A 23,662-nucleotide genomic window follows, 5' to 3' on the forward strand; every position below is an offset into this window, starting at 1 on the left:
ACATTATTGTTTAAAATTGGACTAGCAGTCTTTCTTGCAGTGTCATTGAAAGAAATTGACAACTTTCTCCTATATTTTAATCACTTGATATACCTTCTGAAACAATTTTATGAGGCCAGTATTGGTATCCATTAGTATTTTTAAGCTAAGATTCAGCAAACTGTCCAAGTTTAGTAAAGTGTCAGAGATTCAAAGTCTGTCTGGTTCCATGCCACAGACAAAGTGTCTTTCATCTGTCACCATTTTCATTTTTTTTCCCTGTGAGGTATTTCTTTTATTCAGAAACAGAAGCTGCATGAGTGTTTTGGTGCAACAGTAGCACCTCAGGTGAAAAACAGTGCTCCTTGTAGGGGCTAAAAACAGTATTAAAAATCAAAGCAGTAGTGTTGATTTGTTAAAAATCAAATCAAAGTGTTGACCTTGGGTCTTGAAAAAAAAAAAGAGCATCTGGAAAGGCGTTATGTATCAAGAAGCCAGCTTATTCAAGGATGGATTGTTATACTTTCAATTATTTTGAATTGTATCTCTGTTCTTACACTCTCCTAATGTAGCTATAGAAACTGCTTTTGTATTCAAAATTTGTGGTCCTCATTGTCACTGTCTATCTGTGTCTCTACATATGACCCCATTTCGTTCCTTTTTTATGGCTTAGTAGTATTCCATTGTATATGTGTACCACTTCTTCTTTATCCATTCATTTGTCAGTGGGCATTTAGGTTGTTTCCATGTCCTGGCTATTGTCAATATTGCTGCAGAGAACACTGGCTGCATGTGTCTTTTTGAACTATGCTTTTCTCAGGGTGTTTGCCCAGGAGTGGGATTGCTAGGTCATGTGGTACTTCTATTTTTAGTTTTTTGAGGAACCTCCATATTGTTCTTCATAGTGGCTCTATCAATTACATTCCCATCAATAGCACAAGAGGATTCCCTTTTCTCCACACCCTCTCTTGCATTTATCATTTGTAGATTTTTTTTGATGATGACCATTCTGACTGGTGTGAGTTAATACCTCACCATCTTCCTTTCTTGATTGCTGTATAGCTAAGATCAACTCAAGGATAATTCTACCCCTACCCTTCATGATTCTTTTGGGAAGGGAGTTGCTTCATCAAAGAAAAGTTTTTGTGAGACAGAACAGATGCCCTTGTATCCTTCTTATTTTTTTTCCTCTGTCTCACAGAATAATCACTGGCATTTATGTAAAAATCAATATTGTGTCTATTGAACGTGGCCTAAAATACATAAGCAGAAAAAAAGTTGTTAGGGAATTTATTGACCTCTATCCTATTTTAGGTTTATTGTAATATATATTCATCCATTCAATTTAGTCAGATCCTTTTCCTGCCATAAAATTGCCTTTATGGAAATATTAGACTGATGAAGAATCCCCGTTAGGAATATAGATGACTGTGATATTTAGAAGTATTTCACTCCTTCCTCAAGATGAGAAATGACTCCCCAGATCAGAAAAACTAGGTGTACCCAAGTTTAACTTCTTAGCCAACATCTAAAGTAAAGTCGTCATTTTGGTTTGGTAAATGAATTTGCTTGTTATGCCTACCTCTCTTACTCTGTAATGTAAAACTTGTCTATCATGACTGTTAGCATTTATGCATTAAGAGGGTGATTTTTTATACAGAGTCACAGAGAAGAATCCACTCATCTCAGATTTTCTGCTGTATTTTACCCTCCTAGTTTTCCCCATGCATAAACTGCTTTTAGTACTTTGTGATGGAAAGGTGGGACTTAGTCCCATCACCAATACTGCCTTGCATTGCATAGTTTCATTCTTTTAAGTCTTATATTCAAAAGAGCCTTGTTTTATTGATCCAGCAAATATATTGCAAAAAGGTTCTAGGACCCTGAGTATTCCAGTCCCTTGAACTGTGCAAAACACTTGGAATATATTGTGCAGGTACTCAGGGGCCTGAGAAATATTTGGTCTTAGATAAAGAAATAGATAAAAGTCTTATTCTTAGAACTGAGTGACACAGTCATCCCGTCCAGTCGATTGTCATACCTGCTCCAGGAAGCTCACGTGGGGTTCACCCAACCTCAAGCCCGTCCTGACGAGGGTCAACACTTCCTCCTGTTAAGATCCCGACCCCAGTGGAGGGGGGCCCACCCTGCATGAACCCCTTCCTTTCCAGGCCTAGCCCCCACAAGAGATCAGAGCACCCCTCCTGCCTCAGTTTCCCCATCTTTCAGGGACAGTGGCACATAGCTCAGCTTCCAAAGGATAATGGTGATTTAACCCAGAATGAAACAAAGGATGGACAGTCAAAAATATTTTTCTGCTCCAGCCAAAGAGATTTTGAAGAAGTCGGGAAAGGCTTACTCTTGAGCCCCCAAAGGTGGCATACAATTCTCACCAGTCTGATTGTACCATACAACAGATCTGTCTACCCATCATGATAAGTCATTTGTAGGAACCCTCATTTCTGTAACATATATTCAAGCCTTCCAAGTATCATCTCTCTTCATTTTATTTTTGTCTAACCTAACGATTTGCTTTCATGGTTCCCAGCTATATTTATGTCACCTGCAAGCATAGCCCCCGGTTGTACCACACAGACGAGGCCCAAGGAAATGCTGCCTTTCTATGGCACTTTGCTCTGACTGGTGGCTGACATGGGCTCTACTTTCTCCTGTAAGGTACTTGGGATGTTTTCCCCCTGGTGTTTTGCCTATTTTAGAGGGTAATCTATATGATCCATTGCCACCATTTTTCCTGCTCTCCTTCTATATGCCCTTCTTCTGTTCCTCCTCTAACTGACTTTATTACCACCAAACACCTCATTTTTCAGTCTGGCTTTACTTTCTTTCGGTGTCATAAACTCAGGGCCAAGTGAGCTTGTCAGATACTTGGTAAACAGTTTTATCTTTAAATTCTGGCCTTTCTTGGGCTTTGGAAAGTTGTCTGCTTCTTTCTTTTTTTTTAATTAGATTTTTAAAGGGCAGTTTTAGGTTTCTAGGAAAATTACACCGACAGTATAGAGTTTCCAACTACATCCCCTCCACACACCCCTCATTTCCCCACACAGAGTTTCACCTATTAACATTTCTATTAGTGAGAACATTGTTACAATTAGTTAACATTTTTAAAAATTTATTTTTAATTGGAGGATAATTGCTTTACAATGTTGTGTTGGTTTCTGCCATAAGTCAACATCCATCAACCATAGGTATACATAGGGCCCCTCCCTCCTGAATCTCCCCCCACCCCCCACCCCATGCCACCCCTCTGTGTGCTGAGCTGTGTGCGTAGTTGCTCAGTCATGTCTGACTCTGCGACCCCATGGGCTGTAGCTCACCAGGCTCCTCTGTCCATGGGGAGTCTCCAGGTAAGAATACTGGAGTGGGTTGCCATGCCCTCCTCCAGGGGATCTTCCCCACCCAGGGATGGAACCCAGGTCTCCCGCACTGAAGGCAGGTGCTTTACTCTCTGAGCCACCAGGGAAGCCCCAACCCTCCAGACTGTCAGAGAGCGCCGGGTTGAGCTCCTTGTGTCATACAGCAAATTCCCACTGGCTGTTTTCAATATGCTGATGTATATGTTTCAATGTTCAGTTCACTTCAGTTCAGTCACTCATTGTGTCCAACTCTTTGTGACCCCATGAGCTGCAGCATGCCAGGCTTCCCTGTCCATCACCAACTCCTGGAGCCCAGTCAGACTCATGTCCATTGAGTCGGTGATGCCATCCAACCATCTCATCCTCCTTCGTCCCCATCTCCTCTTGCCCTCAATCTTTCCCAGAATCAGGGTCTTTTCAAATGAGTTAGCTCTTTGCCTCAGGTGGCCAAAGTATTGGAGTTTCAGCTTCAACATCAGTCCTTCCAATGAACACCCAGGACTGATCTCCTTTAAGATGGACTGGTTGGATCTCCTTGCAGTCCAAGAGACTCTCAATAGTCTTCTCCGACAGCACAGTTCAGAAGCATCAATTCTTTGGTGCTCAGCTTTCTTCACTGTCCAACTCTCACATCCATACATGACTGCTGGAAAAACCATAGCCTTGACTAGACGGACCTTTGTCGGCAAAGTAATGTCTCTGCTTTTTAATACACTGTCTAGGTTCATCATAACTTTCCTTCCAAGGAGTATGCGTCTTTTAATTTCATGTCTGCAATCACCATCTGCAGTGATTTTGGAGCCCAGAAAAATAAAGTCTGATACTGTTTCCACTGTTTCCCCGTCTATTTCCCATGAAGTGATGGGACCAGATGCCATGATCTTAGTTTTCTGAATGTTGAGCTTTAAGTCAACTTTTTCACTCTCCTCTTTCACTTTCATCAAGAGGCTCTTTAGTTCTTCTTCACTTTCTGCCATAAGGGTGGTATCATCTGCATATCTGAGGTTATTGATGTTTCTCCTGGCAATCTTGATTCAAGCTTTTGCTTCATCCAGCCCAGCATTTCTCATGATGTACTCTGCATATAAGTTAAATAAGCAGGGTGACGATATACAGCCTTGACGTACTCCTTTTCCTATTTGGAACCCGTCTGTTGTTCCATGTCCAGTTCTAACTGTTGCTTCCTGACCTGAATACAGGTTTCTCAAGAGGCAGGTCAGGTGGTCTGGTATTCCCATCTCTTGAAGAATTTTCCACAGTTTATTGTGATCCACGCAGTCAAAGGCTTTGGCATAGTCAATAAAGCAGAAATAAATGTTTTTTTGGAACTCTCTTGCTTTTTCGATGATTACTTTTTCAATGTTTCAATGTTACTCTCTCAGTTTTTCCCATTGTCTCCTGTCCCTGCTGTGTCCACAAGTCTGGTCTCTATCTCTGTGTCTCTATTGCTGCCCTATAGATAGGTTCATCGGTACCATTTTTCTAGATTCCACATATATGCGCTAATATTTTAAAAACAAATATAATATTTGTTTTTCTCTGACTTCACTCTGTATACCAGGCTCCAGGTTCATCCACCTCACTGGAAATGACTTAAATTTGTCCTTATATTATGGATGAGTAATAATCCATTTATTTGTAATAAAGAATTCTTTATCCATTCATCTATTGATGGACATTTACGTTACTTCCATGTCCTGGCTATGTGAATAGTGCTGCAATGAACATTCGGGTACATGTGTCTTTTTCAGTTTTGGTTTTCTTATGATATATATGCTCAGGAGTAGAATTTTTGGATCCTGTGTTAGCCATAGTACTGTGCACATTTATAGTTCATTTTAATTAAGTGGGATGAGATGAATGCTGCTGCTAAGTCACCTCAGTCGTGCCGACTCTGTGCGACTGCATAGACGGCAGCCCAGCAGGCTCCGCCGTCCCTGGGATTCTCCAGGCAAGAACGCTGGAGTGGGTTGCCATTTCCTTCTCCAGTGCATGAGAGTGAAAAGTGACAGTGAAGTCACTCAGTCGTGTCCGACTCTTAGCGACCCCATGGACTGCAGCCCACCAGGCTCCTCCATCCATGGGATTTTCCAGGCAAGAGTACTGGAGTGGATGAGATGAATAGTTGCCATTTAAATGTAAACTTTTTAAGGAAAGGAAGTGTGTCTTCTTCATTCACAACAGAGTCCTCATAGCCTAGCTCAGTGCCTATAAGGTAGCAGTATACAATAAATATTTGAAGAAATCGTTTTCCTCATCACTTTCCTTTTTCTATTGGACTATTCTAGTTTCATGATGCAATATCTCAAAATCTTGTTGAAAATACAAACTAACCATTTAAAAACCTCATTTTCTATTTTGAACTATCTATTTGAGAGGCTATATTTGCTTTGATTTCTTTGAAACATATTCTTTTTTTTTGAGCATTATTTTTTTTCTTCTACATACTATAATACTATTAATCTTGTTGATAAGGATGTATAAGTTGAAATAGAAATAAGACATGTTGTGGGCACTGGTGAAGACACCTGTCTTAAATTGCAGTAGATCTATTATTGTGCCCCCAGCTTTCATCTGGATTAGAAACATTTACTGTGCAATTTCAGAGATACTGCAGCGTGAGAAGAGTGAGGAGAAAATGAGAGCAGGATTTGGAAACTGTGCATCTGCAATGAAGAGTTTCTGTTTCATGTTTCCTAAAACCCTTAGGAGTTCTGTTTGGGGCCTGCCATGACTGCTCTTGTCAAAGCCAGTCCCTGCAGGGTCCCTTTTACTGAGCAGGAGGCCTTCTGTTCCGTGCAGAGAACAGAACTTTTCTACAGGCATCAACTGGTTTGAAATGAGTTTCCTGATTGTCCCACAGGAAGCATCACCTCTATATCTATCCTATCTGTCATAGATGTGGACAGGATTCCACTGTGGTTCGCTTTGGTCATCTGTTATGTAGATTACTCTTAGGCTAACAAGAGATCAGAAGCCCAACACAAGATAGCAACATTTTGAGTAAGACCAAAATAGCCCAGTGCAGAAGAGAGACAAAGGTAAACAGAATTTGGCTAACTTTCTGGCTTTCTAGACATCTCAACTGAAGAACCAGACATGTGAGTGTAGATAGCCAACACAAGTGAGCCTTCAGATGATTTCAAGTACAGAAACTACTGACTGAAATAGGCATAGGAAACACCAATGAATACCATGTATCTGAGCCCTGTTTTTTCTTAAACTTTAACTTCATCTCGTGTTCTGTAGACTTTGTTGACATTTCTCATTTTCTCTGACATGGATCCCACTTTTCTTTTATTATTCACGTGTCTCCCTAATGTAGATCATTCCATGGAAGCATTAGAGAGCAAGAATTGCTCCCCAGGTAGCTCATGCTCACCTTGTCCTTTTCCCTTTCTCACATCCATTTAAAATATGACTTCCTTGTATATTTACAGGCAGTTTTTGATGTGCACAAGCTGCAGTCTTCTTCTATCTCCCAGGGAAGATGAAGTAGTAGAGGTGATGGGAGGGGTCCAGACCTTTTTTGAAACTTGTGGTCTCACTGTGCAGGCGTTAGCGATGAAGGTCTAAGGGCACCGTGATGGAGCGAGGTGGTTAATCAGCTCATCTTCCATAGCTGATCCTTGGCTTTAGATGATTAAAGGTGTTATGGGCCTTGATTCTACTTTTCTCTTTTTATGCCCAGGACATGTGCTATGGTGTATTGCTGTCTGGGGCATCTTCACTCTGCCAAGAACTTCTTGGTTACTGGCACTCTTCATTCTCGTTCACTATTAGTTAGTTAGGTTCATCTCTGCAACCTGTTGGAAGTGGAGCAATTGCTGGGGTTTAACCAGTGATAAGGATGAGAATCTGCTTCTCATGTTACAATTCTCATTGGCTCAAATAATAACTTTTTTTCTTTTCTTCTTAACTTGATGCTCATTGAATTTTTATTAACATCCTATACCTACTAAGTTACAGAATAGAAATTAAAATACTAACAGTGTGGCTTCAAGAATATAACAATACTCCATAGAGGTTATATAATCTCATGAGGTAGTTTTCCTTTTTTACTATTTGTACTTTGTAATGCCTTTTTGTTTTGGGGGGGTGGAGTGGGTAGGGGGATGAATAATAGAGGGTCACCATTCAGGGATCCAAATGAGACATAAAATAGGTCAACTGTACTGGCATTATCACTGTGAGTCACTGGGGCCCCCTGGTGGCTCAGTAGTAAAGAATCTGCCTGCCAATGCAAGAGACGCAGGTTCAATACCTGCCTGGCTCAGGAAGGTCCCCTGGAGAAGGAAATGGCAACCCACTCCAGTGTTCTTGCCTGGGAAATCCCATGGGTAGAGGAGCCTGGCAGGCTACAGTCCATGGGATCCAAAGGAGTAGGACAGGACTTAGTGACTAAACAACAATTGATTACTAAAACAATGGACTTATGTAATCTTTTGTTTGTTTCTTAAAAATATCAACCTAAGAGAAAACCTAACCATCTGTCATAGACTGAATGTTTGTGTACCCTCCAACTGTATATGTTGAAATCATAACACCCAAATGTGATGGTATTTAGAAGTGAAGCCCTGTGACATTAGGATAAGGTGATGAGGGTAGAGCCCTGAATATGGGATTAGGGTTCTTATAAGAAGAAGATAAGAGATCAGAGCCCTCCCTCTCCCTGCCCTGTAAGGACAAAGAGAAGTAGGTCATCTGCAAGCCAAGAAGAGGACCCACACCAGAACCCGACCACATCAGCACCCAGTCTCAGACTTCCCATCTCCAAAAACATAAATGTCTATTGCTTAAGCCACTCATTCTATGATATTTTGTCATTGCAGTTGAACTAAAACAGTGGTGGTGCCTTGATATTAACAATAATATTATTATTTAATATTGGCCTACATATAAAATTAGAACCATTGATTTAAAGAAAAAGCTTACTGATAGATGCATGGCTTTAGAATTATGAACCTTTTACTCCTTAATCTACAAGATAGACCTTTTTATATTTGGAGGAATCTTAAAGGCAATTTCCCTGATCTCTGATCAAAAATTCCCCAGATACACCAAAATATCATCAAAGTGGAAATTGATTCTCACCTTAATTCCTTGCATTTCTCAACAAAGCAAAGAAATATACAAGCCCACTCAATAAATAGCCAGCCTCAGCCATCAGTATCTGTGCTGAGAGAAGTTTTCCTCCAGCCTGAGAATCCTTGTGTAGTAGTGTTTTCCTGATTATGGCAGAAAGCTCTCTAAGTGACATTGAACCCAGGTCACATATGCAGTTGGCCCAAACTTTACTGTTAATCAATTGTCTTAGCCATTTTATGGTTTTTATCTAATTGTTTATTCGTGGGCTGAGCTAATACCTCTCAGCCAAGCAAATTTTTACGGCTCTGTGTATAATTTCTGAACAAATAGGGTATATAATGGCAATAAAAGTGCTGACACACTGCTTTCTCTAACAGCATGAGTGGCCTCAGTATTACAAAGCACACTTTTATTGCATCCTTATACCAGGTCGTTTATATGAATCATGGATTGAAATATAATTTAGAAGTATGATGTTGGTACTTGAACCCCGTAGCTAGAATATGAAAGCCATCAAACAAATAAACAGACAATGTAAATGATCCAGAAACAGAAAACAACTGATTCACCAAGGCCTCTAATAATTTAAACATGGCTATTAGAGTCTTTTAGAGTGCACATCTAAATCAGGCTTTTGGAAAAACAAAAAATTTCCCTTAGTTCTGATCCAAATCACCTTTGAATTGAAACGTTAAGACAGTTTGGACTATACTACTTTTGGCCTAAATTAAAGAAAAAACTTTTTTTGTTAATAAAAACTAATATTGTGTGTGTGTAAGGATTTTTGGGGGGACGCTAAATTTAGGGAACAGTATTATTGACCATATCCATCCTTTCTATAATTTAACCTCAATATTTATATTCTTTTTACAAACTAGAAAGTAAAATAAGCAAGAGAATAGGAAAATGAAGAAGGCCATTTCTCTCTTTGACAGTATTTACTAAACAACATTAAAGTAGTTACAGCAGGCTCCAGGCATTGGGTGGCTGATTAGGAGGGTTGATTCTGAAATCTCACATGTTGATAAATTCAGCAGACATTATAATGGACTGATACTGTAGAAGGAAAAGTAGGAGATGAGTTAGTAATTGAGTATTTTTATCTTATCTAAGGTTTGATTTATCATCCTCTCTTTCCCTCTTCTCTTTCCTGACCCTACTCCTACCTCAACCTTACTGATTACAGTAGGTGGAAAAACAATATTGTTCTGGAAATATAAGAAATATTCACTTAATGAGTGAGAGAGTGGGTTAGTGCAAGAAAGAGAATTAACTGGATTGGGGAAATGTAGTTTTCAAAATATCTTGATGTATTAATTCAATATTTAAGGGAACTAGACTCGACCAGAATTTTATATATATATTCTAACTAGTGCCATTTTTTGTTGTTAGCCTTATTCCTCCTTTTTGAGCTCATTTCCCACCCTAAGTTTCTTCTTCTTTGTCCTATAGGCTGTTAAGTGCCTTTCTGCTGCTTTCGGGTTACTGGAAATCTCCTATTTTATATAAGTTTATGCATCTCCCTACCCCACTCCTCCTGTTTTTTCTCCTTCCCCCTCTATCCAGTCAGATTTCAGAGAAATTTCTGATCTCTCAACTAGGTGCTGTTTTTATTAACATGATTCACAGTCAAGTATAGTAAAAGGAACAATTTCCATAATGATTTTTTGCATTTAAAATATATATATATATTTTTTGCTTAAATGACTCTCTATGTGGAAGCATGTTTCAATAAACAACTTATACATTTTTATTCTTTTCTACCCACCTCCTGGCTCAGGCATTCTCTGTCATTCTATTTAATCAGTGTCTCTGGCCTTGGTGGGATATTAGAAAGATCATGGACATTGGAATGCAGTTCAGTTCAGTTCAGTCTCTCAGTCGTGTCCGACTCTTTGCGACCCCATGAACTACAGCACGCCAGGCCTCTCTGTCCATCACCAACTCCCGGAGTCTACCCAAACCCATGTCCATCGAGTCAGTGATGCCATCCAACCATCTCATCCTCTGTCGTCCCCTTCTCCTCCTGCCCCCAATCCTACCCAGCATTAGGGTCTTTTCCAATGAGTCAACTTGTCGCATGAGGTGGCCAAAGTATTGGAGTTTCAGCTTCAACATCAGTCCTTCCAGTGAACACCCAGGATCGATCTCCTTTAGGATGGATTGATTGGATCTCCTTGCAGTCCAAGGGACTCTCAAGAGTCTTCTCCAACACCACAGTTCAAAAGCATCAATTCTGCGGTTCTCAGCTTTCTTCACCATCCAACTCTCACATCCATACATGATCACTGGAAAAACCATAGTCTTGACTAGACGGACTTTTGTTGGAAAACTAATGGCTCTGCTTTTAAATATGTTGTCTAGGTTGGCCATAACCTTCCTTCCAAGGAGTAAGCGTCTTTTAATTTCACGGCTGCAATCACCATCAGCAGGGAATGCAGATTTAGCCTCAAATACCAGCTCCCTCAACAACTAGCCCAGTGACCTTGAACAAGTTATCAAATAACCTTTTGGGCCCTCTGCAAGAAGTTGGTAATAACTACTTCATGAAAGTGGTTCAAGAAGGATACATATACAGATATTCAAAGAGTACCTCATTGCAGGCACTTGATAAATATGGTATCTATTGATTAAATGATTCAAATTTAATAGTATCATAAATGCTAAGGTAGAAAAGTACTGGAGATCATTGAGTTACATTCTCCTTATTTATGGATGAGAAAGCTGAGGTTCAAGAGAAGTCGAGTGTTTTACCAAAGTTCACTAAACAATTAGAACTGGGGTTAGAATCTAGGGCTGAAGCATGATTTAATTAATGACGGTCATATTATTTCGTACACCTGCCCCTCAAAGCCCTGCCTCACTTTGAATTTTGCTGCTTTTTATTACTATGCCCTTCTACCCCCACACTGTTTTAGGACAACTCTCCTTTCCTCTATCATCTTTGTTTTTCTTCTAAAAGAGAAAATTATCTTATTATCTCATAATCATGGCATATGAAGGTAACTGGACTGTTGCTCACTGAGGCCCACTCTTCCTCTCCTTCAGTGCTCCTATAGGAAGCAGTTCCACAGTCTCTACTTTAGATCTGCCAGGTTTGATTCTTTGTTTACATTGTTAAATTCTCCTGGATGATCAGTTCTTAATTTTGCCTCTTCAATCTCTTCTGACAGTTGAAATGACCATCCTTTTCTAGAACATTATGTTTTCTAAATATTTCCTAGTCTAGGATATAAAATGCATATATTCATTTCATGGTAAAGTTAAATTACTTTCATTAAAACTTAAAATGATTAAACAACATGTTATAGATATTTCTAATCACAGGAAGATACTGGCTTCCAATTTTTTTTTTATCTTACTGCAAAGACGCTTACTCCTTGGAAGGAAAGTTATGACCAACCTAGACAGCATATTAAAAAGCAGAGCTATTACTTTGTCAACAAAGGTCCATCTAGTCAAGGCTATGGTTTTCCAATAGTCATGTATGGATGTGAGAGTTGGACTGTAAAGAAAGCTGAGCACAGAAGAATTGATGGTTTTGAACTGTGGTGTTGGAGAAGACTCTTGAGAGTCCCTTGGATTGCAAGGAGATCCAACCAGTCCATCCTAAAGGAAATCAGTCTTGGATGTTCATTGGAAGGTCTGATGAAGCTGAAACTCCAATACTTTGGCCACCTGAGGCGAAGAGCTGACTCATTTGAAAAGACCCTGTTGTTGGGAAAGATTGAAGGCAGGAGGAGAAGGGAACGACAGAGGATGAGATGTTTAGATGGCATCACCGACTCGATGGACATGAGTTTGGTAAACTCCAGGAGTTGGTGATGGACAGGGAGGCCTGGCATGCTGTGGTTCATGGGGTCGCAAAGAGTCAGACACGACTGAGCAACTGAACTGAACTGCAAAACATTTTCCAAAAAAGAAAATATTTAGGTTGAAACAGTCAGATTTAACACCCTTCAGTTTCTGGATTTCTGTTTCTCTAATTGTGGTTCTGCTGATTTTATTTTATTTTATTTTTTCCTCAGTAGTTGTCTAAATGTCCAAATTGCCAGAACAACAACAACAAAAATACATAAAAATGCATATTTAAATTTTTATCCATTAAATTTTTTTTTAAATCTAGAAATTATGTGTTTCTCTTTTTAAAGAAATAAAACTTGAGATAGAGCTAAAGCTTTATCCAATCCCTTCCACTTTTCTTTCTCCAAGAGCAGCTGTTAGCCTGAAGTTGGCTCCTGTCAATCTAATCCATGCTTTTCCTGATTGAAATACATACAAATATAGATAAAAGCCATAAATACTGCTGACTGTTTTAAACAAATTACAATATTATTTTGGATATATATTTTTCATAATTAAGTTTTTCTTTTCAGGATTTTACGTTTCAATCATGTGTTAAAACATGTATTTCTAATCTATGAATTTCAACAGTTTAAAAAGGGTTTCTTTCGTGAATATACCAGGGTTTATTTATTACATCCAGTTTTTTGGCTGTGATAAGTAATGCCAGGTGACCATTCCTGGACTTGCTTCTTTTTTGTACTCATACAAGAGCAACTCTATGGAGAATGCCTAAAAACAGGAGTTGCTAGTATACAGCTATGACTATCTTAAACCTAACTACATATTGATAGATTGTTTTCTACAATAATTTACAGTTCCACCAGCAGTGTAACATAATTCCCATTTTGTCATCTTCCTTGACAACTCCATGTGATGAAGCTCTCTTTTAGAACTTTTTTTATTGTTACAAATGCCTTTTGGATTTATCAAACATCTTTTGTTCTGTAAATATTGGAATGATAGTATTGAACTGTTCTCCTTTCATCTGTTAATGTAGTGATTCCCTTACTACATTTTTTCTAACGTTAAAACATCTTTGTATGTCTGAAATTCTTATTGGTCTGATGAATATTTTTACATTCTGAAATCACATTGACAATATTGCCTTTAAGACTTTTGAACTTATATTTACATATAAAATTACCCTATCTTTTTCCTATCTTTAACTATCTTGTTTATTACAATAGTATATTAGTCCACACATTTTTATCTTTTTCTGTAGATTTGGCAGAAGTCACTCATAAAAACGTATAGCCGAAGTATTTTTTAAAAAAGTTATTGTCATGTGGAACTTTAAAGTTTACAAAAGTAATCTGACATAGGAATTATATAAAAGTATAAATATTAATATTCCCATTTTACAGTTAGAGCTGTAGAAATTAGAAGTCTTTCCTTATGGTCATGTGGCATTTACATGGAGAAGAAGCTAGAATTAGAACATTCATCTCCTCACCAAGGCACCATCTTTTCTTTTCTTTAAATCTCTTGAAATACAGTTGATTAAGCAAAGCTGAAGCCATTTTGTGGTGTTTTTCCTCTTCTTTCAAGGCCTGATATGAGTACTCTGTCATCACTAAGGCCACAAGTGGCCAATTGAGTCTGCAAGTGATACCCTTTGATAGATGATCTCCAAAGAGCATAATTCTGCAAACACTTAAATTAAAAGAACATTTTGAACCTGCCAGAATGCCCAGATAATAGTTGGATCACCTTGCAGTGTTTCTGTACTTTTTTTCTCTAGGGAGGAATAGTAACGTCCTAAAAACCAGAGGGATTTGAATTCTTACATCTGTTGTTTTCCGAGGTCTTAATTTCATTTTGTCATCCTCTCGATAGGGACCATCAGGTGGTGGCTGTATTATATGCAGACTTCAGAGTTTTAGTCTCTCTTGCCACTTGATGAAAGCTCTCTTGAGAGCACAAATGCAAATACTCTCACTTCAGCAGCTAGAGTTTAATCTGCAGCCCTGGTGTGTGGATTCTCTATCAGAGAGCAAGATTCACTAAATCTGTCTTCTGCTATGACTCTGGGGAAGCCATCACTTGTCATCCTGCCTGGCAGAGCATGTTGTAGCACTTGCTTTATATTGTACCTTGCCACAAAGTATCCTTTCTGGTAGAACATCAAACAACCAAGTATCCTCATTTCTTCCAAATGCCAGGGTAGTAGAGGGGATATGTACTGTTTTGAGTCCAACTTCAGCTGTGTGATAAGGTCCTATGTCCACTTTTCGCTTGAATAAAAGATAAATTGTAGAGAAAAAAACCAAACCTCATATACCATCAATCATCTACTTTCAAAGTTTGAATGACATTTTTCATCATTGAGAAAATTAAGCAGAGATTAAGATAAAATAGGATTTTACAAAAGTTCTTTTTTAAAAAAAAATTGTCAGCTTGGTTTTATTTTAAATTTCTAAAATCCTTATTAACTATATTTTACTGTTTTCCATTTTCTGAAATATATCTGGCATTGTGAAAAAACTCAACATATATGCAATATTATACTTCCATATATGCTAGAGCATTTATTATTTGTAATAAGTCTATGAAAAGGGTATTTTTATTTCTAATTTACAGATGAAGAACTTTTAAGTTAGGAATTTTCCTGGTGGTCCAGTGGTTAGGATGCCAAGCTTCCACTGCAGAGGGGATTAGTTTGATTCCTGGTCCGGAACTAAAATCTCACATGCAGCATGGTGCAGCCAATAAAACCAAAAAATTCTTTAAGTAATATGCCCAAGTTCATTACAAAGCTAGAGAACTGCTCTTAATTTGTAGCAACCACTGTGAGTTATATATCCAAAAACACTTGCCCCTCTTCACTGTTTCTTTCTTGTGGCTGACCTAGGATTTGCTCTGACGCACCTGGTAGCTCAGCTGGTAAAGAATCCACCTGCAATGCAGAAGATCCCAGTTCAATTCGTATGTCAGGAAGATCTGCTGGAGAAGGGATAGGCTACCCACTCCAGTATTCTTGGGCTTCCCTTGTGGCTCAGCTAGTAAAGAATTTGCCTGCAGCGCGGGAGACCTGAGTTGGATCCCTGGGTTGGGAAGATCCCCTAGAGGAAGGAGCAGCTACCCACTGTATAGTCCATGGAGTTGCAAAGAGTTGGTCACACCTGAGCTACTTTCACACACACACACACACACACACACACACACACACACACACACACACACACACACACACACACACACACACACACACACACACACACACACACACACACACACACACACACACACACACACACACACACACACACACACACACACACACACTTTTCCCCATGCTACCTACCATGTGCTAAGGAAAGGTAGTTCAATTTCTAGCTTGGGGCAAATTTGAGTCTTCTAAGCCTATCATCATTACCCAGCTCTCCCTGCCTGAACTGGGTTTAGTGTTTAGAAACAGGGTGTAGTTCTGGTTAATGTGATACTAAGGAAGATCTGCTAGGGGGGATTCTAGAAAGATTTTTTATTCTTAAGAAAGAGCGGTTGCTGTTTTTCTTCTGCTGTGTTTTGTCTCTACATGTGATACAACTGCTATGGCAGTAACTTTGTATCATTGAGAGGTATTAGCATGAGAGTGAGAACAAATTCGCTGAGAATGACAGGAGGAGAGAAACTTTTTAGATCTCTGAAGGCTGTGTGCCTGAATTCACCAACCTTGGAGCCACTTCAACTCAGACCTCCTTACTTAGAGGAGAAATTCATTTAACTTTGTGGAAGCCATCTAATCTACATCCAAAGTCACCCTAGCTATACAAGAGCCAGGATTTCTGACTCAGATGCCAGCAAATAATTTTTCACAGAAATAACCACAACAGGTATCCTCCTCATGTGTCCACTTTTCACTGAATAATTATAGCTGTCAAGTAGAATTAGCATCATCCTTTAGAAACAGAGTTCACCAATTCAAATGCTTGTTGGAGCCAGTCAGTTAACCTTACTGGGGAGGGTAGGTTTTTGGAAGCCTGGAGAAGAGAGCAGCGACCAAAGTAACCTCCAGCAAATTGCTGCACAGTATTTCCAGAGCTACTGGATGTTTTCAAAAGAAGGTTTCAAAAGCAGAATTTTGACAGGGACAGTCTTGATTTTAAAATTTTGGCCATTGATTTATTTTAAAAATATGCAAGCCAAACATAGCATGCATGCACGTTACATTGAGATGTTTACTTGTGGATCTGTAACATCTACCTTAAAAGACTACCATTATTATCATATCTATAATTTAATTGTGTCATAAGTGTGTGTTAGTTGCTCATTTGTGTCTGACTCTCTGTGACCCCACAGACCGGGGCTCGCCAGGCTCCCCTGTCCATAGGATTCTCCAGGCAAGAATACTGGAGGGGGTTGCCATTTCCTTCTCCATATATTGATATCAAATAATTTGATTTTTACACTAGCCTTCAAAAACCAGAAAGCCAGCCGTGCCAGGGAGATGGTCCTTTATCCCTACTCTAACCCTGAGCACAAACTGGACCAAAGGCAGGTGGTGGGATTTACCCCTTGAGGGTGTTCTTTCTTGACAAATCATTGCATCTGCAGAAATTCTTAGGTCTCAAAAAAATAGTAAGTTTTGTTGTTGTTGTTGTTTGTTTTAACGGAAAGTTTGCTTTTATGGCTCCAAAATGTGCCAAAGAAGATTTTTTTAAGTTTTAGAACTTTGAGAAGCTTATGGTAAGATTTTGAAATTCATATGATGTTAGATTGAAATATCACAGGCTTACTCAAGTCTTTAAGGAACAGCCAGAGCTTAAGAAAGAATGAATTCAGGAAAGGGCTTCAGAATTTTAGGATTGCAATGTGACATATCTTAACCTGGAATAATGGTAGTGGTAAAACTATTTCCCTTTCTTTTTCTTTGCTTTTAAATTGTATTTTTCCTAATTATTAATGTAGCACATGAGCATTCTAGAACATCTTGAAAGTAGTAAAAATTATAAAATATCAAAGTGAATGTTAAAAAAAATTGTCAGCAGACATAAGTAATACTAATATCTTGGTATAATTTCTTTCAGTATCCTTATTTTTTCCAAATCTTTATCTTATTTATTTGGGATCATATGACATAATCATTTCTGGACCTTGCTTGCTCATTTTAACATTATTGAATCTAGATTTTAGGTCTGAATTTTGAGGCCAGCTTGATTTGTTATGGTAATACAGTTTTTTTTTTCCCTCTAGCCCTTAGGATTTTTAAAATTTATGTCTTAAATTCAACTGTTGTGCCAACATATAACTTACACTAATTTTACTTGGAATGCACTTGACTTGTGGCAATAGCTCTCTTTGCCACCTCATGAAAATTTCTGTTAAATATTCTGCTTCTATCTCAGTTGCTGTATGCTCTTTTGGAAAACGTCAGTATTAAGTCATATCTCTGTTGTTTTTACTCTCTGAGCTTTTTTAAAGAAATAATTTCAGGATTTTATTTGCCATCTGAGACATAGTCAAGGTTGTTTTTATTTTAATTGAAAATAATAATAATTCAAACTCTAGGTTCCCTTTCTTATAATATCTTTATATAGGTCCAGTTTTATCTTTTTAATACTCTATAAAGCGTAATGTAGGAATATCACTTAGAAGAATGTTTTCTAAAAGACAAGGTGAAGAGAGTGTACTCAGACCTCTTATATGTCCCCAGTAGCAGAAGGAAACAACCTTTGGGTACATTCTGCTAGTATTTACCCAGCCTGTTTATCTACTCAGTCCACATTTCCACAGGCAAGTAAGAATTGAGGGTGCAATATAAACTCTTCCCACTTCTGGCCATCTGTGGTCATATTATAGGCTATAAAGTAATTGCACCTGAATGAAAGTTAGAAATTAAGAGTTTAAACTTTACAGTCTAGCACAGTAAGTTGATTACAGGTATTTATCTTCATGCTCACACGATTGACTAATATAAAATGAAGCAAGGAAAAAGTTACAAACACAAAATACTTACATACAAGTAGGACTAGAAGAATGACAAAGGAGACAGCAGTGAAAAAGAGATTTCAACTAGTTTGGGAAAGATATAAGATAGACAGTGAAGTTGTCTTAAGAATAGCAGAGAAGGCTAAAATCAAAATACTTCTATAAAGGGATAATGATGAGAAAGGCTCTACCCATTAGAGCCATCAGAGAGTCTCTGGGAACACTTAAGGTCAGGAGGAGGCCTCAGATAGGAAAATATGGTGAAATTTGGAAGTCTCTCTCCCAGTAGGATGCACCCAGAAGACTCCCTCGTCCCCAGTCACTGCAGATATAGACTTCTCACTGAAACAGTTAAACTGAAGGATTTCTTGACTGTGTAGCCTAAGTTACAGAGGAGGGTGTGATAATGCGCAGGACTAACTCTGAGGGATGATGTGGGTAAGGATGCTTATAAACTGTGAGGTCCCCATGCTTCCTCACCTGTTGGTTCTCAGAAAGCAGATAACCAGGTAAAAAATGTGTAAGCTTTTGTTTTGAAACTCTGACCAAGAAAACCTAATGTTTTCCTTACCTTTACTAAACTTTAGGTTTCTTTCTAACTACAGGCATACCTTGTTTTATTGTGCTATGCAGATTTTTTTTCCCCCACAAATTGAAGGTTTCTTGGTATCCCTGTATCCAGAAAATCTATTGGCACCGTTTTTTTTTTTTTTTTTATTCCAACAGCATTTTGTCATTTTGTATCTCCATATCACATTTTAGTAATTCTTGCAATATGTTAAACTTTTCCATTACTACTTGTTATGGTGATCTGTGATCACTGATCCCTGATATGAATTTTGTTTGGGAGCACCACAAACCACACCCACGTTAAGACAGGACAAGGTTAATTGATAAATGTTTATGTCTTGACTTCATCACTGGTCAGCCATTTATATGCCATCTCTCCCCCCTCTTTGGGCCTTACCATTCTCTGAGATACAGTAGTATTGAAATTAAGCCAGTTAATAACCCAACATTGGCCTCTTAAGTGTTCAGTGGAAGAAAGAGTCACCTGTGCCTTTCAAAAGCTAGAAATGATTAAGTTTAGTGGGGAAAGCATCTTGAAAGCTAAGATAGGCCAAAAACTAGGCCTCTTGTGCCAAATAGGTAGTCAAGTTATGAAAGTAAAGGGAAAGTTCTTGAATGAAATTAAAAATGCTATTGTGAGCACACAAACGTTCAGAAAGTGAAAGAACCTGATTGCTGGTGTGGAGAAAGTTTTAGTGGCCTGTCACAATTTCATGACAAAACTTAAACATATGATGAATTGGTTTTTATGCATGAGCAAAGAAACCGATTTCTTGAGATGGAATTTACTGCTGGTAAAGATACTGTGCAGGCTGTTGAAATAACAATAAAATATTTAGAATATTATATAAACTTATTTGATAAAGCAGTGGCAAAGTTTGAGAAGATTGACTCTAGTTTTGAAAGAAGGCCTATGTGAGTAAAATTGTTTCAAACAGTATTGCATGCTACAGAGAAACTTTTTTGTGAAGGGACGTGTTACTCGATGGAGCACACTTTGTTTATGTCTTATTTTAAGAAATTGCCACCACCACCCCAACCTTTAGTAACCACCACCCTGACCAGGCAAGCAGATCATGTCAACATGGAAGTAAGACCCTCCACCAGCAAAAAGAATTACAACTAGCTGAAGGCTCAGATGATGGTGAGCGTAATTTAGCAATAAAATATTTAAAAAATAATTTTATTTTTTGATCTATTTATTTTTGGCTGTGCTAGGTCTTTTTGCTGTGTAGGCTTGTCTTTAATTGCACCTAGTAGGTTTAGTTGCTCTGTGGCATAAGGGATGTTCCTGGATCAGGGATTGAACCTGTGTCTTCTGCATTGGCTGGCAGATTATTTACCACTGAGCCACCAGGGAAGCCCCCAATAAAATATCTTTAAGTGAAGGTATATACTTTGAATTTTTAGACATAATGCTATTGCTACAGTATAAAATAGACATCCACATAGTGTAACTATAACTTTTATATGAAGTAGGAAATCACAAATTTGTGTGACTTGTTTTATTGCAATATTCACTTTGCTGCAGTGATCTGGAACCAAACCTGCAGCATCTCTGAGGTGTGCCTTTACAGTCCCTGACTGCTCTTTAGAAAATTTTATACATTATTTCTCTGCTCTTTTGGGATGTAAATCTTCAACAACTCAGGAATGTCTTTCTCAAGGACCTGGGATCACTCCCTTTGAAATGTAATCATCAAAAATGATAATGTTCCTCTCTCCCAATGTCTGTGGGAGGGTCAGAATCTGACTTCCACGGAGCCCATTAGGAAACTGCATTGCAGGCAGATTCTCTACTGTCTGAGCTGCCAAGGAAGCCCCCATTAGGAAACACAGATGGTCTAATCACATTGACTAGCCTCCTCCCAACTTACTTCAGTAGTTTGCCAGCAGCTCACCCTGTGGTTAGAACTCTCTCATCTTTTGTTTCACAGGACTTGAGTTCAATCTCTTCCCATTATTGTAATAGTCTGGAATAGAGTCTTCTTTTCCTGTTTTATTCTGTCCATTGTAGTTTTTCTTTGACAGTTCAAAGATCTCAGAGTAAAGACCTGTGGATACTGAAATGTGTGAGGTCATAAGTGTTTTATTTTCATACTGTCGGGAGGCTAGTTAGCGGCAAGGTCTGCTCACACATGGAGCCTCTCATGTATCTCTCTTAAGTGGGTACCAGCAGCCAAGACTCGGTAGACATTTGAGAAAAGCTTCCGGTGGTAAATAAAGAGAAGAAAAGCCCATGAAAGCATTTAACTAAGTGTACAGGGAGATAGAAGTTTGTATAAAAGAGTAAGCCAGAGGGGTAATGAAATTAGAGGGCTGTGATTTGATTTGTTCTGGAAGAAAAACTCCATAATTCATTAGTATGGTAAAACTTCAAAGGTTTGAATTACAAGAATAAATATGGAATGGTAGCTTTTTAAAAGATGTGAGAAAATAAAAGCAGGAATGCCAAAGACAGAAAGAACACATACCCCTCCATCCCAAGACAAAAAAGACATGGAGAAATACAGGAAGCAAGAGAAAAGAAGAAAACTAGAAGAAAGGAATAGGTTTTTTAAAAAGCCTAAAAATGCCATGAGGCAAAATACATTAGAATCTTGCCAATTAAAAGACAGAGACCGTAAGACTATACTCTGGAAAAAATTAGCTTTGTGGTGGTTATAAGAGATAAAATATAAGGACAAAATAAAGTCAAAAGTACAGAAAAAAGATATACAAACCAAATACAAACCATAAGAAAGGTGACACATTTCTTTTCTATGGCCTCTTTTTATGCTCTTAGACCAAGTTTTTTAGTGGTGTTACTTAAACATTCTATATGCTATCAGTTTAGATCTGTCAGTCTATTAGTTACTGACAGAAATATATTAAATCTTCTATTATGATGGTTATTTTGTTGTTGTTTTTTTTCTTCATATATTTTGAGATACGTACATACATACATACATATTAGGTGCCAGAAGCTTAGAGATACTATGCCTTCTTAGTAAATTTCATCAAAATATAGTGAGTCCAATTATCATTAGTAACACATTTTTTTCTTAGATTGTTTAAGCTAGTATTAACGTAGCCACCTCAGCTTTACTTCGTTCATATTCTCCTGGTATGATTATTTATTTATTTATATATCCATCTTTTCTTAGACCTTATTTTTTGATGATTTTATTATTAACAGCTTAAGGCTAAAATTATTTTTAATCTTACTGGATAATCTTTTTAATAGACTCATAGGATATTTAGAGATATTGTTCTACAGATATGTTTATTTCTACTATTTATTTTTGCATTTTCTAATTATCTTCTTCACTGGTATTTTTTTTTTTGTGATTTCTTAACTGCTTTTTATTAGTAGGCAAGTGTAACCAGATCTAAATTTAAATAATATTTCTAAACAATAATAATTCAATGATTTAGGATTGTATTCATTCTGGACAAAATTTTTTATCTTAGATATTATTATCCAAGGTTTTTGTTACTTCCAAAATCAGTAAATTTCATTAGTATTATTTTACACATCACTATCAGTTTAAACTCATTCTTGATCATTTTTCTTGATTTGTAGACCTTGTTAAGAATAAGAGTATAATTTTTCTTCCTCTTGACGTTTTTACAACTTGCATCATAAGAAACTCCTGAGGGTGAGCTCTTTTTTTAAAAAACAAGATATATTTTTGGATAAAACTTTATCTCATCTTTATTGTTGAATTATAGTTTAATGTTTTACAAATTATAAATTGATAAATATGCCCTCCCAGGAAAGTGAGCACATTTTCCCACTTTGTGTGTGTGTGTTGTCATTGATTAGTCTGGTGTATGACAAAATGATAGCCCTTTCTAGTTAATCTGTCTTTTCCTTTCAGTTTTTTTAATATCTTCTTTTTGACTCTGTGCTCTTTTGTTTCACTATTATGTATCCAAGTATGGATCTACTATTTACCTTGTTTATCATTTGTTACGCTCTTTGAATTTGTAACTTTATGTCTTTCATAAATACTGGAATTTCTCAGATGTTCTTTTTGCATGATTTTCTCCCCCATTCTCTGTTCTTCTAGAAACTACTTCTAATTTAGAATTTCCCTATTTCTCAGCCTCTTTTCTTTTTTAAAAAAATAGTTTTATTTATTTACTTTTGGCTGTGCTGGGTCTTCGTTGCTGTGCTGGCTTTTCTCTAGTTGCAGTGCATGGGCTTCTCATTGTGGCAGCTTCTCTTGTTGCGGAGCACAGGCTCTAGGGCATGTGGGCTTCAGTAGTTGTGGCAGGTGGGCTCAGTAGTCGCAGCTCCTGGGCTCTAGAGCACAGGCTCAACAGTTGTGGCACGTGGGCCTAGTTGCTCTGTGGCATGTGGGATCTTTCCAGATCAGGGATCAAATCTGTATCTCTTGCACTGACAGGTGGATTCTTCACCACTGAGTCACCAAGGAAGCCCAGCATCTTTTCATTTCCATCTCTTTGTCTTTCTAGGCTCTTTTCTGAGTATTATTATTGGTCATCATTATTATTATGTTCATGATGATTAAAACATTGTTATGTTTTTGGTTTTACCTTTTTTAAAAGGTTTGGTATTTAGTAAGTCAACCATCTGAATTTTTCTGACTTCTTAATCTATACAGTCTCATTCATGTGACTACTATCATTATGTTTTCAAAATTTGAGTTTCAATTTTAGATTTGAAGAAACTCTTTGAGGCTCAAAGTGTTCTGTGATTTTTGTTTCTTTTTAGCCAGGAACTCTAGACCATTACCAAACTTGGACTCCTCTTCAGCTCTTTTCTTGGGACTCTTTGGGCCATTCTACTGCCATATATTTGAATCTTTAATTGTGTGAAGAGAGGAGTTTTATTATGATTTATCTCATCCAAATTCCAGGCCAGGCAG

The 23,662-nt window shown here is 37.9% G+C and overlaps 2 protein-coding genes across 17 annotated transcripts in view; one reads left to right on the top strand and one right to left on the bottom strand.

The window, feature by feature from the left end:
* The window catches only part of LOC145509796 (uncharacterized), an 889,905-nt gene that overhangs the window by 790,548 nt on the left and 75,695 nt on the right, over positions 1 to 23,662 (top strand). The window lies entirely within an intron of this gene.
* Positions 9,369 to 23,662, bottom strand: part of LOC145509795 (uncharacterized) — a 1,222,357-nt gene continuing 1,208,063 nt past the window's right edge. For 5 of the 6 annotated variants that reach the window (XR_014056457.1, XR_014056463.1, XR_014056465.1 and 2 more), the window contains one exon: positions 9,369 to 9,497. The gene's annotated coding sequence lies outside the window, so the exon portion shown is untranslated. Of the gene's footprint in view, positions 9,498 to 20,662; positions 20,849 to 23,662 lie in introns of all 6 variants that reach the window. The other variant, XR_014056464.1, reaches the window with a different exon arrangement.

This window comes from Giraffa tippelskirchi, chromosome 6 (assembly GCF_054371585.1).
Source record: "Giraffa tippelskirchi isolate mGirTip1 chromosome 6, T2T-mGirTip1v1.2.pri, whole genome shotgun sequence".
In the NCBI taxonomy this organism is placed as follows: Eukaryota; Metazoa; Chordata; class Mammalia; order Artiodactyla; family Giraffidae; genus Giraffa; species Giraffa tippelskirchi.